This window comes from Octopus bimaculoides, chromosome 1 (genome assembly GCF_001194135.2).
Source record: "Octopus bimaculoides isolate UCB-OBI-ISO-001 chromosome 1, ASM119413v2, whole genome shotgun sequence".
In the NCBI taxonomy this organism is placed as follows: domain Eukaryota; kingdom Metazoa; phylum Mollusca; class Cephalopoda; order Octopoda; family Octopodidae; genus Octopus; species Octopus bimaculoides.
The window spans coordinates 79,112,039-79,118,834 of record NC_068981.1 but is presented as its reverse complement, the minus strand read 5'-3'; positions in this window follow the sequence as shown (position 1 = coordinate 79,118,834).

Genomic DNA, 6,796 nt, shown 5'->3' with positions numbered 1-6,796 from the left:
TATATATATATATATATATATACGACAGGCTTCTTTCAGTTTGCGTCTACCAAATCCACTCACAAGGCTTTGGTCGGCACGCCGCTAGAGTAGAAAACATTTGCCCAACTATGTGGTTGAGAAGCAAGCTCCTTACCACAGCCACGCGTGCACCTGTGATATGTCTATTTCTTTAAAAGTGTTGCAACAGCCTCACCTTTTTTCGCACAAGCACTTGAGCATTACTTAAGGATGTTGCAAGTTGAGGAACACCGATAACAAATCATCTGCTGTCTTAGCCACTACTCTTATAGGAGGAGCTGGGTTCCTGTTACCATTAAAGTCGAAAGGAAATCTCTTTCCAGCTTGCAACAGATTTTTGTTTAAAAACATAGTTAGCTGATTTCCCAAAAGATCGACTTCTAAGTCTATAGACAGTTTAAAGATTGTAACTCGGTCTAAAATGACAACATAAGTATTGAACAGAGTGCTTAATGAAGGGTATGTGAGTAAAAGAGGTAAAGGTGTGAGTGAGTTGAGTGTTCTTGAATGGAGGAAGTAATACGGTTGCTCTTCTTCTGTTGTAGTGGTAATAGATTTTAATATCTTTTCCAAAGGAATTCGCCGAACAAGCGAAAAAGTTACTGCCAAAAACTGGATCACAGATTCACAACGCCGAGAACTTACCAACAATGCTACCTCGCTTCTCAAGTTGTAACAACTCGCTATTCAAATCACTGGCGTCAATTTATAACTTGCTGTGTGCTATTTTGTAGATAACAAATGAGTTCATTTTTCAAATGATTGCTTTTTGGTTGTTATTTCAAGCGCGTGATCTAATGGTCAGGCTTACGATTATAAGGTCAGGAGTTCGATTCTTAGCCACAGAGGTGCGTTATATCCCTTAGCAAATGACTTTATTTCATGCTGCTCTGGTGTACTTAGCTGAAAATGACTACCAGTTGTGCGCTAATTCAACCCTCTTTTCCCTCAGCTGTCACATTCTGGATGTTCCACTGGATCAGAAGGTGGAAGGGTTGAGATAGTGTCTATGCCTTCCCGCGATACACAGGTACCTATAATAACTAACAATTAACAATTATCGGAGTCGATAAAATAAGTAGTTGTTGAATCCTGGGGTCGATGTAATCGACTTGTCCACTCCCACTAAATTTCAGGCCTTGTACTTTTAGTAGAAAGAATTATTATTAATGTTATTGATGATGATGATTTGACTCTAGTTCGTTCTTATTCCTGGTAGAATTTATGTGACTAGCAGTTTCCTACCTGTAACCTTAAGTATCCACAAGCTTTCAATAGTCTTTCAAGTGCTTAAAACCCTTCTAGTAATCTTTGTTGTCCCTAAGAGGCAAACTACAGAAGTAGAAGCTCTATAGGACATTCTATTCCAGTCTCTTCAAAACATTTGTCTACATTATTATTATTATTATTATTGAGTGAGAGAGCAGTGCATGCCATCAAAGTGACACTGGGGTAAAATATACTAAGCCCAGTATACCCATCATGACTACCTGTCTGATAAGGGTACACCAGGTACATGCATCACAACCATATGTGCGCAACATGGTGATCTTATATCAAGATAAACAGCGCATGACCTCACAGGTGGGGGCCTAGTTAGAATTTTCTTCAGGTCAAGTAGCCCATCCCGCTCAAAAGGTCCTTGAATAAGGTTTGTTTAAGGATGTTAAGCAAAACACCGATGTTTCCAAAGGTGAATTATTCAAACCCCAAAGAATTCCTCTCAACACATGGCTATGATGCTACCCCACTACTTCTGCTCATGATCAGAGATGCACGTGCCGTCAGCCACCAAAGGACATGCTCAATTGGTTAAGGTCAAACAACTGACAAGCAAATCTGTGGTATTAAGCAGAATATTTGCTGTAGCCCATCTTTTATACCAAGACAAAACAATGTACATGATAACACTTCCAATCAATTAAGATCAGAAGCCATGAGAGCCACTGCCTGGTACTGCATCAGGGCAATCATCATCATCATCATCATCATCATCATCATCATCATCATCATCATCATCATCATCATCATCATCATCATCATCATCATCATCATCATCATCATCATCATTATTATTATTATTATTATTATTATTATTATTATTATTATTATTATTATTATTATTGCGAGCTGGCAGAACCGTTAGCACGCCGGGCGAAATGCTTAGCAGTATTTCGTCTGTCTTTATGTTGTGAGTTCAAATTCCGCCGAGGTCGACTCAGCCTTTCATCCTTTCGGGGTCGATAAATTAAGCACCAGTTGCATACTGACGTCGATCTAATCGACTGCCCCCACCCCTAAAATTTCGGGCCTTGTGCTAGAATAGAAAAGAGTATTATTAGTATTAGTAGTAGTAGTAGCAGTTGTAGTAGTAGTAGTAGTATGGCTGCACGCTGGCAGAATCGTTAGAATGTCGGGCGAAATGCTTAGCGGTATTTCGTCTGCTGCTACGTTCTGAGTTCAAATTCCGCCGAGGTTGACTTTGCCTTTCATCCTTTCGGGGTCGGTAAAATAAGTACCAGTAAGACACTGGGGTCGATATAATCGACTAGTCCCCTCCCCCAAAATTTGTGTCTATAGTTGAAAGGAAAGCAACAACAACGACACCATCACCACCACACCACCAACAGCAGTAACAATAATAACACGATGAACTTCAACAAAGTTACTTCGTTTTCTAAATCCGTTAGCAATTGAACTATTTTTTTCAGTAGATGGCTTAAAAAATAAGGCAGTGAAATACAAAAGTGACATTATGAAACCAGGTGTTATGTGCCTTAGTGAAGAGGAGGAAAAAAGCTCCGAAAAACGAACAATTGTTTATAAACGTGTTTCTCGCAAGGACAGGAAACTTAAATTTCCTACTCCGGCAGAGACTAAAAAATTCCTCGAAGATGTGTGGCCCTCAGTGCTACACATACAGAAAGGTAAACAATATGGGATGGTTGCTGCTATATGCAGCAGTGAGCAAGAGTTCAGAAGAATGATTACTATAACTTTTACGTCTCTGGATTTTGTAATGATTCCCCATTACATGAGTAAAAGGTTGGCTCGAATTCAAGTCAAGAACATGCCGGGTCACCGTGACCCGGCGTGGTTTTTAGCCATTCTAGAGGAACATGGGGAGATTATGGAGGTGAAGCCCACCCCAAACTCAAAAGGACTGGAATTCTTATGGAATTGCAGTTTCTCCAAAGGAAATAAATGGCATTCCCGATTTTTTCTGTTTTGGGGAATGCGAACAGATGCCAGTTTCTATAGAAGGAAAAATAACAGAAGTGTTTTGAGTGTGGGAATTCGAACCACCTCAAAGCATTTTGCCCCGCGGTGGAGAAAGCACGAAGCTCTTCACTGTTACTACCATCTCCTCAAGGAGGGGGAGTCAAATCTATTACCTCGCATCTGCCTCTTTCCTCCGACTCAGGCGTCGCAAAAGCATAGTCTTCATTGACATCGCATCAAAAGGCCATTGTCGGAGATAAGAGAAAAACTGATAATGAAACAAACAGAGAACGGTCCAAGTTGAAGGCTCTAAGACATGACGGTAAAAAACAAAATTCGTCGCAACTCCAATTTAAAAGCAAATCAACACCAACATCAACATCATCGCAAGACAACCCATTTTTACAAACATTCACAACCACAAGAAGCATGAAAACAAAAAGAAACACCTGAGAAACAAAATGACCAACAGTCACACTCTCGGGTACGTGCTTCTTTCATCAACTTCCCTGTTGTTCAGAAGAGCAGCATTGACTTGATTGAGAAAGTAGTTAATAACAAAAACATTACAAGTGGAGAAGTTTTTGCGGAACTCCTCCAGAGACTCCACCGAACAGGATGTTAATCCAAACACACGGACACGTATTTTTATTTGAAAGAGAAATTCTCCCAGGATATTGGAGGGTTTAGCAAGTACCCCCTCAAAAAAAAAAACTTTCTAGAAAAACCTTTCCCCACTCCTCCCTTGACCAAAAAGAAGACTGTGTCAGCAGTCATCCCTGAACACCAAGATTCGTAATTCCATTTTCTTTCCTTAAAGTTAAATGGTTACACTAAGAGTTGGCTGTGTAAGTGTTCGGGGCCTGGGTCCGACTTCGAAGCAAGGTCACCTGCTCAACAATCTCAGGTCCCTAAATTTCGATGTAACAATAATTAGTGAGTCGAGAATTACTTGCAACCATTTTTGACGACTACAAAGTATTATTATCTTGTGGTCTGTCGGGAGGGGCGGCGAGAATATTTGTTAAGTCAGCACGGATAACGATAGTATAGGGTGTCCACAATTCAAATTGGTCGGCTACACTCACCACAAATTTGTGATCTGAACAGTCGATTTAGAGAGGATGCGTCGACAGGGACCCGGTTACTGGAAGCTGAACTCGTCCTTTCCGGCGCGCAAAGACTACAGGGACCGAATTAGCGAAGACCGGTGCGCTAAAACATTAGGGAACTAAAGCTGTCCAATGGGCTCGAGCGGTTGAAATGCGACGAGCAACAAAACCACGATCGGGACGGGCGCGTGCTACATGGTTCTGAGCAGATGTGTGCGGCTTTTCAGGAGCACTTTGCGCAACTGTTTGGAAGAGTCGACGGGTCAATAACGGTAGCGGACTTTAGTTTGTACCTAGATGGCCTGCCACGGCTCTCGGCAGCGGACGTAAGGTTCTGCGAAAAGCTGATAACGGCTACTGAAATATGAGAGGTGATGAGCGATTGTACAAGTTCTGCCCTATGAATTCTATATATTTATGCCAGATTTATTTGGCGATCTTTTGGCAAACGTTTACCGCAACTGACAACAGAACGGGAGAATTCCCAGTGCTGTTAGTCGGGGTGTGGTGACACTGCTGAAGAAGGACGCCAATAGTGGGGACATACAAGGCCCTGACCTCCTGGTGGATAAGAACTGGGACGAGGTGACGAACAGGGTGGCCAGTCTTACTCAGAAATGGGCTGAGAGGAAGCTGTCCTTGAAAGGTCTGGCAGAGGTAGCGAATGCCTACGTCCACTACGTTATCATATATCCTCTGACCGTTGTGCCTTGTCCCAGTTATTGATTGATCAAACTGGAGCATTTCTTGTTCATGTTCTTGTTCATGTTCCAATGGTCAGGCAGTCAATCTGCTGTCAGCTCCTTCTGAGTGGAGGCTTAGGCATGCCGGGGCTTTTGATGCGCAGACACGCGCTCAGGTTGCGCCACCTAGAAGGTGAATGTGTGTGGGTTCCGTCTAGAAGGTGAATGTGTGGGGGCTCCGTTTTGTGAGGCACGTATTTCCACAACTCGTCTCTTTAACGGAGCTGCAATCCTGGGTGAAGGATAGACCAAGACTGAGCGCCTGGCACTTAGAATGTCGTCAGACGCTCACTGTTCTCCACCAATCGGGCAATAGGATCGGTGGATGTTCTCCTTCAGCTATTTATAGAGGATTAGTGGTGGGAAAGTGCGTCCTAGGGGAGACTCTGGGCGTTGACGAAGATGAACCGACTAGTCTGTTCCAGAGGACTTTCAGGTCGGGTACTATTATTCATAATTTCCAGGTGTCTTTGGCTTAGCAGTGCTACCGGAGGGAGGGGGCGCTACCGGTTCGAGATAAACTCTACAGGCACGGATGTGCTGTCAGACGGGCTTGTCCGAGAGGCGCGCAGAGCGAGGAAACCGTTCTGCATGCACTCGTTCAGTGTCCAGCAATTTCTGACTTGTGTAGTTACATCGAACAGCTTCTCTCGCGTGTGGGTCGGATCAGTCTGTCGTCCGAGTCCATAGTGATGATTGCCCTGCCGCCCTCTTTTAATTGGGCAGGCAAGGGCAATTTTTCTTTGCCTGGTTACTGTGGCGAAAGAGGTTGTCTGGTGGACGAGGCTGAAAAGAATGAAGACAGAAACGTTCCTCTTTGGTAAAGTCCTCATCGATATTTTCAAGTTTCACTTGAAAAGGAAGGTGAGGATGGAGAGGGAGGAAATTGTCCTCGAGTGAAGTTATGAAAAGGTGAGTGAAAGTTGCGAAAATGGCAAGAGTGATAGTACCACTCTCAATGTAGATCTGTGAGTCGAAGGAAAGGAGTTGGAAAAGGTATTTGTCCGTGGTATTCAGGGTGATCTTGGATGGTGGGGTTTCTCGATCATCCCTAGAGGTCCTCCTGTATCAGGAGGACCCCATCACAATTTTTTTCTTATTGTTCTATACTATGTATACATCACTCCTTTTAATGTATACTGTGTATACTCTTATTTATTTATTTATTTATATATCATTCCATTATATGTAGACCCCCACACTCTATGTCTTTGTATTGTCCCCTTCATCCTTCGCCCTGGTGGCAAATTAAAGAAATCATTATCATCATCATCATCATCATCTTCATTATTATCATTGCCTTTGCACAGCTTCTAACGCTGGAGATGTACTACGGTGTCAGCTGTTTACTACCAATGAACTAAAGTAGCACCTCTTAGTTCTCAAGCACCTTCCGGAGTATTCAAGCGGTTCCAAGCAGTGCTGTTTTCTGCAAGTGCTCCACCCTTATTGCATCCCCTATTTGTTCCATGTACTTCTCGAGATTTTGACTCACTGTTCCCAGGGCTCCGACAATTATTGGTACTACTATCACTTTTTTCATTGACCACAACTGCTTTACCTCCCAAGCTAACCTGTCATACCTATCGACTTTTCTTTCTTCCTCGTCGCATACCTTGTTGTCAGCTGGACATGCTATATCTATGATCCAGCATAGTTTGTTTTCTTTCTCAATTAAGACTATGTCTGGCTTCCTAT